Below are 14,433 nucleotides of genomic sequence, written 5' to 3'. Positions count from 1 at the left end.
TTCCCTCTAACATATCTGTCAAATAGCTTATCTTCCAAAGGCACAGGTCCCTCCTCAAAGGCTTTCAAGTCCATTCTAGATCTATTTCCCAAACTTCCCCTTCATCTGCATTATGTTCCAGCCATACTGGATAACTTTACTAAATTTGCTGTTCCATATCTTGCCTCATGCATTTGGACAGAACTTTCCTCTTCCACTTCCAATTAGAATGGTTTCACTTCTCACATCTATCTGCCAGAGCTCTTTTCATGTGAGACTAATCTCAGGTTCCATCTCCTCTATAAAATTTCTTTTTCTTCCTTCCTTTCCTTCTTCCCTTCCATCTTCCCTTTCTTTTTTCCTTTGATTTCCTTAGGCAATTAGGGTAAAGTTATAGGATATAGCCCAGGGTCACACAGCTAGAAAGTATTAAGTGTCTGAGACCAGATTTGAACTCGGGTCCTCCTGACTTCAGGGCTGCTGCTCAATCCATGCACCACCATAGCTTCCCCAACAAGCCTTTCTTAAAAGAATAAATACATTTATTTATTAGTCATTAAAAAAACTATTAAATTATGGACAGATAGGTGACACAGTGGATAGAGTACCGGGCTGGAATTAGGAACTTGGACCTGGACACTTACTGTGTGATCTTGGGTAAATCACTAAATCCTATTTGCCTCATTTTTCTCCTCTGTAAAATGAGCTAGAGAAGGGAACGAGAAACCACTCCAGTATTTTTGCCAAGAAAATCCCAAATGGGGTCAAGAAGAATCAGATACGACTGAAAAATGACTGGAGGATAACTACACAGCCCGGCCCTGATCCTTGGGGATTTCTTCTAATGACCTTCTTACCCAGACTAGTCCTTCACCTGAGTCCCTTAGTCCCACTACCTTCCCTCTCTCTTCTTTAATCTTCTCTCCTCGTTTCTTCAACATTTTTTCTTCATTGAAGAGAATGTTTGGAGTGTGGTTTTCAATCAGTGTATTTATTTTGAGAAGTAATTGAGGTAAATAAATACAGCCAGTGTTCAAATGTCTGAGGGTCACACTTGAATTCTGTCCTCCTGACTCCAGAACTAGTGTTCAATCCCTTATAGCTCCCTCTAGCGGTTTGCACAACAAGCATTTATTAAATGGATTCTGTAGTTATCCCTTCCACATTTCAGGGCTTAGGGACCCAGCACTCCTGTGATCTGGAAAATCCATGTAACATTTATTGGCCTTCGCTTTAACAGGAGAAATCCGAATTTTTTTCTTTTTCTTTTAGGGGGCATTTACAGTACCTTATTATAAAATTTGAGATAAATTTTTGGTCATAGGCAATATATAAATCCACGTGATATTTCTAGCCTTTGCCTGCCATCTGCAGCACCTGCAAAACTCCTCCCAAATTCCCATTAAATTTCTTCTGTTGACCTTCAATGGGTCAAAACCATGATGGGGAAAGTCATGATATGGAAGGAATAACTTAATGCTCCAGGAACTCGGCTAAGCACTGGAGACACATAAGGCAAAACACAATCTTTCTAAATCTTTCAAGTACTAGACATGAAAAATTGTCAAAGTCAGGTGTTATTGTTACTACTGCTTTTATTGTCTGCTGTACTGACCTTCGCTAATCTCTTCTGTTCTTACAAAAACAAAACAACGGCAAACGCTGTTTGCCCTTGCTGCCCCTTCCGACTGTCTTTTCCCTTTCATTGCAAATCTCCTTGAAAAGGGTGACTATAAAACGTGTTTAAAATGAATGTACACTAGATTGCTATAGTTGACTATTCTGTCTTGTGAACCTAACCTTTTCCACTGATCAACTAATCTATTTCTAAGCCAATACCAAATGGTTTTGGTGACTGCTGCTTTATAATATAATTTTAGATCAGGTACAGCTAGACCACCTTCATTTGATTTTTTTTTTCATTAATTCCCTTGAGATTCTTGACTTTTTATTGTTCCATATGAATTTTGTTGTTATTTTTTCTAAATCATTAAAATATTTTCTTGGAAGTCTGATTGGTATAGCACTAAATAAATAGATTAGTTTAGGGAGTATTGTCATCTTTATTATATTCGCTCGGCCTATCCAAGAGCACTTAATATTTTTCCAATTATTTAAGTCTGACTTTATTTGTGTGAAAACTTTTTTGTAATTTTGCTCATATAATTCCTGACTTTCCTTTGGTAGGTAGATTCCCAAATATTTAATGCTATCAACAGTTATTTTGAATGGAATTTCTCATTGTATCTCTTGCTCTTGGATTTTGTTGGTGGTGTATAAGAATGCTGAGGATTTATGGGGATTTATTTTGTATCCTGCTACTTTGCTAAAATTATGAATTATTTCTAATAGCTTTTTAGTAGAATCTCTGGGGTTCTCTAGTTATACCATCATATCATCTGCAAAGAGTGATAGTTTGGTTTCCTCATTGCCTACTCTAATTCCTTTAATCTCTTTCTCAACTCTTATTGCAGAGGCTAGTGTTTCTAATACAATATTGAATAATAATAGTGATAGTGGGCAACCTTGCTTCACTCCAAATCTTACTGGGAAAGGTTCCAGTTTTTCCCCATTACATATGATGCTTACTGATGGTTTTAAATATGTGCTCCTGACTATTTTAAGGAAAAATCCATTTATTCCTATGCTCTCAAGTGTTTTTATTAGGAATGGATATTGGATTTCATCAAATGCTTTTTCTGCATCTATTGAGATGATCCTATAATTTTTGTTTGTTTGGTTATTGATATAGTCGATTATGCTAATAGTTTTCCTAATATTGAACCAGCCCTGCATTCCTGGTATAAATCCTACTTGGTCATAGTGTATTATCTTGGGAATGATTTTCTGTAATCCTTTTGCTAATATTTTATTGAAGATTTTAGCATCAATATTCATTTGGTCTATAATTTTCTTTCTCTGTTTTCAGCCTACCTAGTTTAGGTATCAGTACCATATCTTTGTCGTAAAAGGAGTTTGGTAGGACTCCTTCAATCGCTATTTTTTCAAATAGTTTATATAGCATTGGAGTTAAATGTTCTTTAAATGTTTGGTAGAATTCACATGTAAATCCATCTGTTCCTGGGGATTTTTTCTTAGGGAGTTGGTTAATAGCTTGTTCTATTTCTTTTTCTGAGATGGGACTGTTTAGGATATTTACTTCTTCCTCTGTTCGTTTGGGCAAGCCATATTTTTGATGGTAATCTTCTGTTTCATTTAAGTTGTCAAATTTATTGGCATAAAGTTGGGCAAAAAACTCCTAATTATTGCCCTAATTTCATCTTTGTTAGTTGCGACTTCTCCCTTTCCATTTTTAAGACTAACAATTTGATTTTCCTCTTTCCTTTTTTAAATCAGATTCACTAAGGGTTTGTCTATTTTGTTGGGTTTTTTTTCATAGAACCAACTCTTAGTTGTATTAATTAATTCAATAGTTTTTTTTTTTACTTTCAATTTTGTTGATCTCTCCTTTTATTTTCAGAATTTCAAGTTTAGTATTTGACTGGGGTTTTTAATTTATTCCTTTTGTAGCATTTTTAGTTGCAAGCCCAATTCATTGACCTTCTCTTTCTCTATTTTATGCAAATAGGCCTCTAGAGATATGAAATTCCCCTTATTACCACTTTGGCTGCATCCCATATATTTTAGTATGACGGCTCATTATTGTCATTTTCTTGGGGGAAGTTATTAATTATGTCTATGATTTGCTGTTTCACCCAATCATTCTTTAGTATGAGATAATTTAGTTTCCAATTATTTTTTGGTCTACTTTCCCCTGGCTTTTTGTTGAATATAATTTTCATTGCATCATGGTCTGAAAAGGATGCATTTACTATTTTTTGTCTTACTGCATTTGCGTTTGAGGTTTTTATGTCCTAATCTATGGTCAATTTTTGTATAGGTCCCATGAACTGCTGAAAAGAAAGTGTACTCCTTTCTGTCTCCATTTCGTTTTCTCCAGAGATCTATCATATCTAACTTTTCTAGTATCCTATTTATCTCTTTGACTTCTTTCTTATCTATTTTGTGGTTTGATTTATCTAATTCTGAGAGTTCAAGGTTGAGATCTCCCACTATTATAGTTTTGCTGTCTATTTCTTCTTGCAGCTCTCTTAATTTCTCTTTTAAGAATTAAGATGCTACACCACTTGATGCATATATTTTTAATATTGATATTGCTTCATTATTTATGCTACCCTTCAGCAAGATATAGTGCCTTTACTTATCTCTTTTACTTAGATCAATTTTAGCTTTTGCTTGATCTGATATCAGAATAGCTACCCCTGCTTTTTTGACTTCACCTGAAGTATAATAGATTTTGCTCCAGCCTTTTACCTTTATTCTGCATGTATCTCCCTGCTTCAGGTGCGTTTCCTGTAAACAACATATTATGGGATTCTGGCTTTTAATCCATTCTGCTAACCACTCCCTCTTTATGGGGGAGTTTACCCCGTTCACATTTATGGTTAAAATTACCTGTTTATGATTTTCTCCCTTCTTTCTCCCTTAACCCCCTTCCTAGTATTAAAATTGTGAGCATCACATGTTTCTCACAGCCCTCCCTTTTTAGTATCCCTCCTCCCGCCTTAGAGTTCCTCCCCCTCTCTTACTCCTTTCCCTCACAGTTTCCATATTCCCTTCCGCTTAGCTTATTCCTTCCCATTTCACTTTTCCTTTCTCACTTTTCAATCAGGTGGGAGAAGTTTCTCCATAAATTGAATATGTCTAAAATTTTTCTCTTAAAGCCAATTCTGATGGCAGTAAGATACCCACTATATTTATCCCCCTCCATTCTTTCTCTCAGATATAATAGGTTTTCTTTGCCTCTTCATGAGATGTAGTACCCCTACTTTATCCTTTTTCTGGTACAATGTCCTTTCCACATCTAGTTTCTAGAACAAGGTATACATGTATTCTTTATACATCTTTATAGCATGAATATAGTTCCCAAGATTTCTTTTTACCTTTTAAGGTTTCTCTTGAGTTCTATATTTGTAGATCAAACTTTTTGTTAAGTTCTGTTTTTTTCATCAAAAAGAGGTGAAATTTGCTTATTTCATTGAATGTCCATCTTCTTCCCTGGAAAAAGATGCTCGTTCTGGCTGGGTAAGTTATTTTTGGTTGCATACGGAGTTCCTTAGCCTTTGGGAATACCATAGTCCAGGCCCTTCGATCCTTTAATGTGGATGCTGCTAGATCCTGGGTAATCCTCATTGTGGCTCCTCTATATTTGAATTGGGTTTTTCTAGCCGCTTGCAGTATTTTTTCCTTCGTCTGAGGTTCTGGCATTTGGCCACTATATTTCTTGGTGTTTTGATTTTAGGATCCCTTTCAGTAGGTGAGCGATGAATTCCTTCAATGTCTATTTTACCCAATGTTTCTATGGCTACTGGGCAGTTCTCTTTGCTAATTTCCTGGAAAATAGTGTCCAGGCTTTTTTTTTCATCATGCCTTTCTGGAGTCCAATGATGCTCAGATTGTCTCTCCTGGATCTGTTTTCCAGGTCTGTTGTTTTCCCAAGAAGGTATTTCACATCCTTTTCTATTGTTTGAGTTTTTTGGTTTTGCTTGATTGATTCTTCTTGTCTCCTCAAATCATTCAATTCCATTTGTTCGATTCTGATTTTCAATGAAGTATTTTCTTCACTTACTTTTTTTATATCTTTTTCTAATTGTGCACTTGCGTTCTTTTGTTCTATGGAATTATTTTCCATTATGCCAATTTTGTTTTTTAGAGAGCTATTTTCTGTTTCCAGTTCACTAATCCTATTTTTCAAGGATTTGATTTCTTTATCCACTCTGTCTTTAAATGAGGGGGATGACTTCTCCAGACTCTCTTGCCAAGCCTCCCTCTCCTTTTCCCATTTTTCTTCTAGCTCCCTTGTGAGAGCCTTTTTAATTTCTTCTATGAGGTTCATCTGTGCTGAGGAACAGATGATCTCCTCCTTTGGGGATTCACCTGAGGACAGTCTGTTTTTAGTCTCCTCAGGCTTTAGAGTCTGCTCTCTATCCATATAGAAGCTGTCAATAGTTAAGGCCCTTTTCAGGTTTTTGCTCATTTTGTCAGAGAAGAATCAAAGACAAACTAGCAAAGAAAAAAAGAAAAAAACCCAAATGGAACCTGCTTTGGGGGAGGGGCTGGGTGGTGTTACCCAGCTTCCTCTACAGACTGCGGGGGCAGCAGCGAGGCACTAGCAGGACTGTGCTGCGCCTGCGCTCTGAGATCTGAGAGCGTGCTGAGACACTGTGGGGGAGGGGTGGCCAGGTCCCGAGAGACTCCAGCTGTTGGGGATTGTATTCTTCACTCCCAGTATTTTTAGCTTCTCTGCTGGGCTACTGACTTACTGCCAGGCCTTTCATCACAATGTATCGCTTCCTCCTATGGGCCCCAACCCCAACACAGACCCCTCCAGTCTTCTTGTATTGGACTCCTCTATACGCCCCCTGCAGGGACCGGACAGCGCCCTTGGGAATTCCCATTAAAGGTCCCGCGGGCGCCGGGCAGTAGAGGCCACCAGAGGCGGTGACGGTGTCCCGGGAGTCAGGCCCCGAACAGCAGCCTCGGGATGGCCGGGCTCGGGCGGGGCAAAGGCCGGAGAGACTGCAGGGTGGTGGGGGAGCGGCTTAGAGCGGGGTGGGTACAGGCTGGTGAGCGGCGGCCCAACAGCCACGGAACAGTGGGGATCGTCCTTTTTCTTTCCCGACAGCAGTGACCGGGGATCAGCCCAGCCAAGAGACAGCTCAACTCAGCCGAGGGATGGCCCCGCCCAGCCCTGACTGCGCTCCAGCTAAGGAACGTTCCGGGAGCCTCAGTCCCTCCTCCCGGCGTCTGGGTCCCAGGGGCGAGATGCGGGTGGGGGAGACTTTGCCCTTTTGAGCCAAGCTCTTTCCCGGCCTGAGTTTGCCGGAGCCAACGCCCATTCGGGAATCCCGGCTCCGCAAGCACAGGGGCCGAGAAGAGCCGGCTTTACCTGGTTAAAAAACCCCCCGGGGAGGCCGGAACCTCGGGCCCAAACAGAAACAACCGTCTGGCTCCAAGCCAACCGGGCCCCGAACAACAGCCAAGGTTTCTTTGTACCCAAACCGAGGCTCTTCCCCTCCCGGATTGTTTATTTATTTTTGGACTTGATCCCCCCGCGGCCCCTGGATCCAGAGGGCGCCGGGGGGAGGGGGGCTGGGGACTCTGCGCAGCTGCGGGTCATGACCCCGGCTCCCTAAAGTCAGGGTCCCCTTGGAGGGACAAACCGGAACAGCAGCGGCTGCGAGTGTGAGCGGGAGCGGCCACTAGGGGGAGCCAGGCGGAACTGGCGGCGCCCCACGGCTCCCCGCCCCGCCGCGCCCTGCCCTTCCTTTCCATGCCCTTCCCTGCTTTGCCCAAAGGAATGTAAATTTATTTCAATGAATTAACTATTATTATTGATGCTGAAACCACCAGGATATAGCAACTTCTTTTTCTAACCTTTGGGACCTGCAGGTCACTGCGGAGCATGCGCACGAGTCACTCCTGGAGTCCAAACTTCACTTCCCAAAAGGCCGCGTTGCCGCAGGGGGCAGAACTTGGCATCCCACGTGGTTCCCTTCACGTGCTTTCCCGGAACCGGAAGTTGGGGCTCTAGCGCTCTCCTCCTGCCTGTAATCCTTCCATCGCCCCAGAGAGTCGCCACAGAGGAGCCGCTCCCTCCGGAGCCCGAGTGACCCCTCTCCTCCCAGGCCCCTCCGGGCTCGGTGTCGGGGCAGTCACAGGGATGAGAACCTCCTTCCTGCCCCTTTATCGCTCCCTCTCCAGGTGAGGCTCCGAGGAGGAGAAATGGCCGCCAGGCTCCGTCCCCCCTGACTCTTCCTCGGTAAGTGGGGGCTCCCCCTTCAGAGGTCCTGGGGCCGGGGCTCTTTTGGGACCAACGACCTTGGGATCAGGCGCCCAGTCCCGCCAGTCAGCGGCGCGTCAGCCAACACCCTGCCCGCCCTGCATGCGGGACCCAAAGGGGAGGGGTCCCTGTGGGGAGTCACGGAAAGGTGCAGGGGTCTGGCTTTCCTCAGTGGCGGAACATTCATTTAAACTCCCCTCTGTTCCTGCCATTTTCTCCATTGTTTCCCCCCACCCCCACCCCCGCCAGTCCGTCTCCTCCCGCGGGACTCCTTTTTCGGGACAGCTACTGCAGAAAAGCTTCCGCGGGACTCCTTTTTCGGGACAGCTACTGCAGAAAAGCTTCCGCGGGACTCCTTTTTCGGGGCAGCTACCGCAGAAAAGCTTCCGCGGGACTCCTTTTTCGGGGCAGCTACCGCAGAAAAGCTTCCGCGGGACTCCATCTTCTGCGGGACTCCTTTCCCATCCCCCTTATTCCGGACCTTCCCGCTGCTAATTATTCCTCCCCCTTCCCTCTGTCTCCCATCTAGGCGGGCCTGTGTGTGCGCATGTGTGCGTGTAGTTCACACTTAGCACCGAGCCCGGCCCTGGCGGACTGACCCCTCTTTGTATAATCCCGCAGGGCCTCGGGGTCAGAAAAGCGGCTGGATCCGGGAGGAGCCCTGGCGGCCCGAGTGACAAAGGCCGCTTTTCTTCCTGCGCTGGAATCACGTCATGTTGTTAAACCGCATTTGGGGGCAATTGTTCCAATTCATGGTCAGTTGATTGATTAGTAAGGTTTGAGTGATTTTTCATTTGACTTTTAAATTTGTGTTTCTTTTCCCATTTGGATTTTTCTCTTTATATTCTTGGACCATTTATCCGTTATAGGCAGACAGTTTCTCTGACAAATTTTTAATCTTTCCTTGTGAATTTAGTAATGCTCTATGCCTTACCTCTGATGGTAACTATGTGAGTATGAGCCTTATCAGTGATTCTTTCTCAACCTTCGGTAAGTAAAACTCTAAAATTCTAGATGAGTTGCAGCCAGTATTGGTGGAGGAAAGTAGTTTTCATACTTAATGAAATCAAAGGCCTTTGATAGAGTGACTTTATATATGTAATACTTGAAATTCTTCTTATATGTGTCATCAACACCTGTGTAGAATATTTGTATGTAAGATACGAATCTTTGTGTCAGGGAGAAGTCTGGGGACATTAAGGGGACGTTTCATTTCCCAAAGGCATTTCAGCCTTTTCTCCTTTTCAGTTATTAGAACAACTTATTACCCTTTTGCAGTGTCCATCCTTCTAAGATATGAATAAATATAAAAGGTCCCAAAAACTAGTTTAAAATTTATTTTTTTTATTTTAGCTTTTTATTTACAAAACATATGCATGGGTAATTGTTCAACTTTGACCCTTGCAAAACCTTCTGTTCCACCTTTTCCTCTCCTTCCTCCCACTCCCTCCCCTATGTGGCAGGTAATCCCATACATGTCAAATATGTTAAAGTATATGTTAAATCCAAGATATGTATACATAGTTATACAAAAACTGTAGTTCTAAGCTTTAAAATTGCACTGTTGGATGAATTCTGAATGTTGCCCATCGAGCTGCATGTTAGGGTGTGGACACTAGGCATTTTTTATCTACACGGTCTTCCCTGCGTGGATCTAGGCCAGACTCTTTTAAGTGATTCAGATTCTCATCCAAGAGTTCCTCCAGTGTTCTAGGACTTGAAGACATGAACATATGTGGAAAAATGAATGTCTGGAGCATTTCACTGTTTATGGAACCCCCCAACTTGTTCTTTGCTGCCACAAGAGTAACAAACCCATTTAATAAGCATTAGTTTACCTCTTCTGCCTGCCCTGCCCTGATACTTAATTTCAGAATTGGAAGGGACCTTGGCAAACATCTATGCTAATGCATACGAGAGAGGAGACCTCACCTTAACATGCCTGACAAGTAGCCACTTCTCTAATAATATTTTCTGAATAAATACATATTTACTAATTTTCTAATTAAAAAAAAGACTTGCATTATATCCTTCAAGGAATCTTGCACCATTTAAACTGTTATTATTATCAATCTATTTTATTTTTACTTCACAATTATTTCTAAATATACCTCTTCCTACTCCCCTATTAAACAAGCTTTTCCTTATACGGTTAAAAAATGAAAAAAAAAAAAAGAAACGAATTGAAAACTAACAAATTGTCACCTCTTTATTTAATATACGTATACATTGTTCCATACTGGGAATCTTCCACTTCTGCCATGAAGGGAGGGAGGTACATGTTCTCAACTCTGCTCTGGGACCATCCTTTGTCCTTATAATTACATATTATGTTGTATTTTTGTTGTCATCGTATATTTTGTTTACTCTTCTTATTTCCCTGTAATACTTCACCTAAGTCTTTCCTTGCTTCGCTGAACTCTTCATATTTGTCATTTTTTAAAGTGAGGTAATATTGTGTTAGAGGAATGTATCTTAGACATTCCCCAATAGAACCTGTTGATTTTTTTAATCAGAAAAGTGCTGGTATGAATGATTTGATGAATGTGAGAGTTTCTTTTCTGTCTTAGACTTTCTTGTAGTGTTGGTATAGAAGCTTATTTTAAAGTGTAAAAGCTCATTATAGTACACAAAGCTAATGTGTCCTATGTTGTATATTTTATTATTTGATCATCTTTATTGATTGAGGCGATAGGAGATATGATTAAGTGTAATGCAGCAGGAAATGGAATATTTACATTTTTATCTCTTTCAGGTTGGGACAGGAGGTCTGAAATCAAACAGACAATTCCAGACAGTTGGAAGATAGACCTCATTTGACATCAGATTATCCATACTGTGAAAGATCTTAAGAACGTAATGACTATGGGAAGACTTTCTGCCTGACTACAGCTCTTATCTAAGCGATGTGTCGAGGGTTAGGATTGACTACCTATCAATTACAACCATTAAATGACACTTTAAGGAGAGACACTGTTTTAAACTCACCACGCCAGCTTACAAAAAAAGCTCACAAGTCTTTCAGAGAACTTGAACTGACTTTATCCAATGTGGTTGAATGTCATTCAAAAACCCTTGGAAATATCCGTTTTTGCTACACAAGAGGCACCCACAGCAGTCCTTCATCAAGCAGACAGTGTGTGATAGAGTGGGTGAACCTCCCAACACAACCAGAACAAACTCTTAATCTTTACCCAGTGCCTATGGCTAGAATTTTATTAAAAGCCATTGAGCGAGCAGTACAGTTAACTGGGATAAGATATACACCTTTTATACTAATGCACAAATTAATGTATGCTGTGAAACCATCCCAGAGTGGCAAATTTTATTAGCTATGGCTCCAAATTTTACACACGGGACTCCATTAAAGAGAACCAGACTATTACATAATTGACAGTGGATTCTTGAAGAAAAGGTTTTTAAAGGTCCTCTTAAAGGACCAACTCTCTTTACAGATGCATCCAAACGGAATATTTGTGCTGTATACTCTTGTGACTTAACTGTAAAGAGAGTACTCAGAATTCCTTTTCAGTCCACTCAGCAGAATGAATTGTATGCGATCATTCTAGCTCTTACTTATTATCCAGGAGGGATAAATAGAGTATCTGATTTAGCCTGTTCAGTAGGTGTGGTACAAAAAATTGCCATAGCCCAAATAAAATTTGTAACCTCTAATATATATATCAGCTCTTTTAGGAACTTCAAGAGCAAGTGAGAAAGCATCCAGGTAAGATTGATATCTTGCAGGTCCACACACACAGTGGACAGGCAACCCTAGAGAACTTGTAAATCTAGCTCTTTATACTACTTCTTGATGTTTGACAAGGTGCATTGGCTGTGGCAGGCAGGTTTTATAACCCACCAGAAGGGCAGTGTCCAGTGCGAGCCTCTCCATTATCTTTAATCGCCAGGTGATGTGGAGAGGCCCAGAAAGTGGTGAATGGAAGGGACCCGATATGTTAACTGCTTGGGGGAGAGGGTTTGTTTGTATCTCCACAGATGGAGAAGGAATCAGATGGGTGCCAATGAGCCATATTCACCTTGTCCCTCAGAAAGAGATGGAGCACACTTTGAAAGGCAGCCCAAGAATCTCATTCTAAATATCATCAGGCTGCTCGAGCTTTACGCTTACAATTTGGAATAACAAGAGAGGAAGGTAGGAGCATAGTTAAAACCTGTATAGCTTGCCTGCTTTCCATGCTCCTACACTGCCTCCAGGGAAGAACCCTGGTGGTTTGAGACCAATGAAATTTGGCAAATGGATTTGACCCATTATAAATCTTTTGGTCCTCTGTCTTTTATCCATGTTGTGGTAGACACCTTTTCAGGATTCACTTTTACAATATCAGCAGCAAAAGAGACAGCCTGAGTGATCACTGAATTCCTTATACAAGCATTTGCAATTATGGGTGTGCCACAAGCAAGGAAAACAGACAATGGACCTGCATATACTTCTGAACATTTTGCACACTTTTGTGCGCAGTGTAAGATTTTACACACCACTAGCATACCTTTTAATCCTCAAGTACAGGCAATAGTAGAGAAGAGAAACAGAGACATTAAGATGCTCCTCTGAAAACAAAAGTAAGGGGGAGCCACAGACAACCCTAGAGAACTTGTAAATCTAGCTCTTTATACTATTTCTTGATTTTTGACAAGGTGCATTGCCTCTGATAGGCAGGTTTTATAACCCACGGGAAGGGCAGTGTCCAGTGCGAGCCTCTCCATTATCTTTAATCGCCAGGTGATGTGGAGAGGCCCAGAAAGTGGTGAATGGAAGGGACCGGATACATAAACTGCTTGGGGGAGAGGGTTTGCTTTTATCTCCACAAATGGAGAAGGAATCAGATGGGTACCAGTGAGCCATATTCACCTTGTCCATCAGAGAGATGGTATTTTGAATGGTAATTCAAAGGCAGATAGCCTTCTAACCATGTTGGTCAATACTCCTTTATTTCAGGCAGCCCAAGAATCTCATTCTGAATATCATCAGGCTGCTTGAGCTTTACGCTTACAATTTGGAATAACAAGAGAGGAAGGTAGGAGCATAGTTAAAACCTGTACAGCTTGCCTTCCCTTCCACGCTCCTACACTGCCTCCAGAGAAGAACCCTTGTGGTTTGAGATCCATTGAAATGTGGCAAATGGATTTGACCCATTATAAATCTTTTGGTCCTCTGTCTTTTTTCCATGTTGTGGTAGACACCTTTTCAGGATTCACTTTTACAATATCAGCAGCAAAAGAGACAGCCTGAGTGGTCACTGAATTCCTTATACAAGCATTTGCAATTATGGGTGTGCCACAAGCAAGGAAAACAGACAATGGACCTGCATATACTTCTGAACATTTTGCACACTTTTGTGCGCAGTGTAAGATTGTACACACTACTAGCATACCTTTTAATCCTCAAGTACAGGCAATAGTAGAGAAGAGAGAGACATTAAGATGCTCCTCTGAAAACAAAAGTAAGGGGGAGCCACAGACAACCCTAGAGAACTTGTAAATCTAGCTCTTTATACTATTTCTTGATGTTTGACAAGGTGCATTGGCTGTGGCAGGCAGGTTTTATAACCCACCGGAAGGGCAGTGTACAGTGCGAGCCTCTCCATTATCTTTAATCGCCAGGTGATGTGGACAGGCTCAGAAAGTGGTGAATGGAAGGGACCAGATAGATAAACTGCTTGGGGGAGAGGGTTTGCTCTTATCTCCACAAATGGAGAAGGAATCGGATGAGTGCCAAGGAGCCGTATTCACCTTGTCTATCAGAGAGATGGTATTTTTGATGGTAATTCAAAGGCAGATAGCCTTCTAACCATGTAGTCAATACTCCTTTATTTCAGGCAGCCCAAGAATCTCGTTCTGAATATCATCAGGCTGCTCGAGCTTTACGCTTACAATTTGGAATAACAAGAGAGGAAGGTAGGAGCATAGTAAAAACCTGTACAGCTTGCCTTCCCTTCCACGCTCCTACACTGCCTCCAGGGAAGAACCCTCGTGGTTTGAGACCAATGAAATTTGGCAAATGGATTTGACCCATTATAAATCTTTTGGTCCTCTGTCTTTTTTCCATGTTGTGGTAGACACCTTTTCAGGATTCACTTTTACAATACCAGCAGCAAAAGAGACAGCCTGAGTGATCACTGAATTCCTTATACAAGCATTTGCAATTATGGGTGTGCCACAAGCAAGGAAAACAGACAATGGACCTGCATATACTTCTGAACATTTTGCACACTTTTGTGCACAGTGTAAGATTTTACACACCACTAGCATACCTTTTAATCCTCAAGTACAGGCAATAGTAGAGAAGAGAAACAGAGACATTAAGATGCTCCTCTGAAAACAAAAGTAAGGGGGAGCCACAGACAACCCTAGAGAACTTGTAAATCTAGCTCTTTATACTATTTCTTGATGTTTGACAAGGTGCATTGGCTCTGGCAGGCAGGTTTTATAACCCACCGGAAGGGCAGTGTCCAGTGCGAGCCTCTCCATTATCTTTAATCGCCAGGTGATGTGGAGAGGCTCAGAAAGTGGTGAATGGAAGGGACCGGATACATAAACTGCTTGGGGGAGAGGGTTTGCTCTTATCT

The 14,433-nt window shown here is 41.8% G+C and overlaps 2 long non-coding RNA genes across 8 annotated transcripts in view; one reads left to right on the top strand and one right to left on the bottom strand.

Annotated features, from left to right (window-relative positions):
- LOC127544558 (uncharacterized) overlaps window positions 1-14,433 on the top strand; it is a 40,971-nt gene that overhangs the window by 7,629 nt on the left and 18,909 nt on the right. For 4 of the 5 annotated variants that reach the window (XR_007949490.1, XR_007949481.1, XR_007949509.1 and 1 more), the window contains exons 2-4: window positions 11,755-11,999; window positions 12,588-12,882; window positions 13,763-14,351. This is a non-coding gene — a long non-coding RNA (uncharacterized LOC127544558). Of the gene's footprint in view, window positions 1-11,754; window positions 12,000-12,587; window positions 12,883-13,762; window positions 14,420-14,433 lie in introns of all 5 variants that reach the window. The other variant, XR_007949487.1, reaches the window with a different exon arrangement.
- The window catches only part of LOC127545050 (uncharacterized), a 41,852-nt gene that overhangs the window by 8,962 nt on the left and 18,457 nt on the right, over window positions 1-14,433 (bottom strand). The gene's annotated exons all lie outside the window — the stretch shown is intronic.

This window comes from Antechinus flavipes, chromosome 1 (assembly GCF_016432865.1).
Source record: "Antechinus flavipes isolate AdamAnt ecotype Samford, QLD, Australia chromosome 1, AdamAnt_v2, whole genome shotgun sequence".
In the NCBI taxonomy this organism is placed as follows: Eukaryota; Metazoa; Chordata; class Mammalia; order Dasyuromorphia; family Dasyuridae; genus Antechinus; species Antechinus flavipes.
The sequence above is the reverse complement of the archived record's forward strand: the minus strand, read 5'-3'. Positions and strand labels throughout refer to the sequence as shown.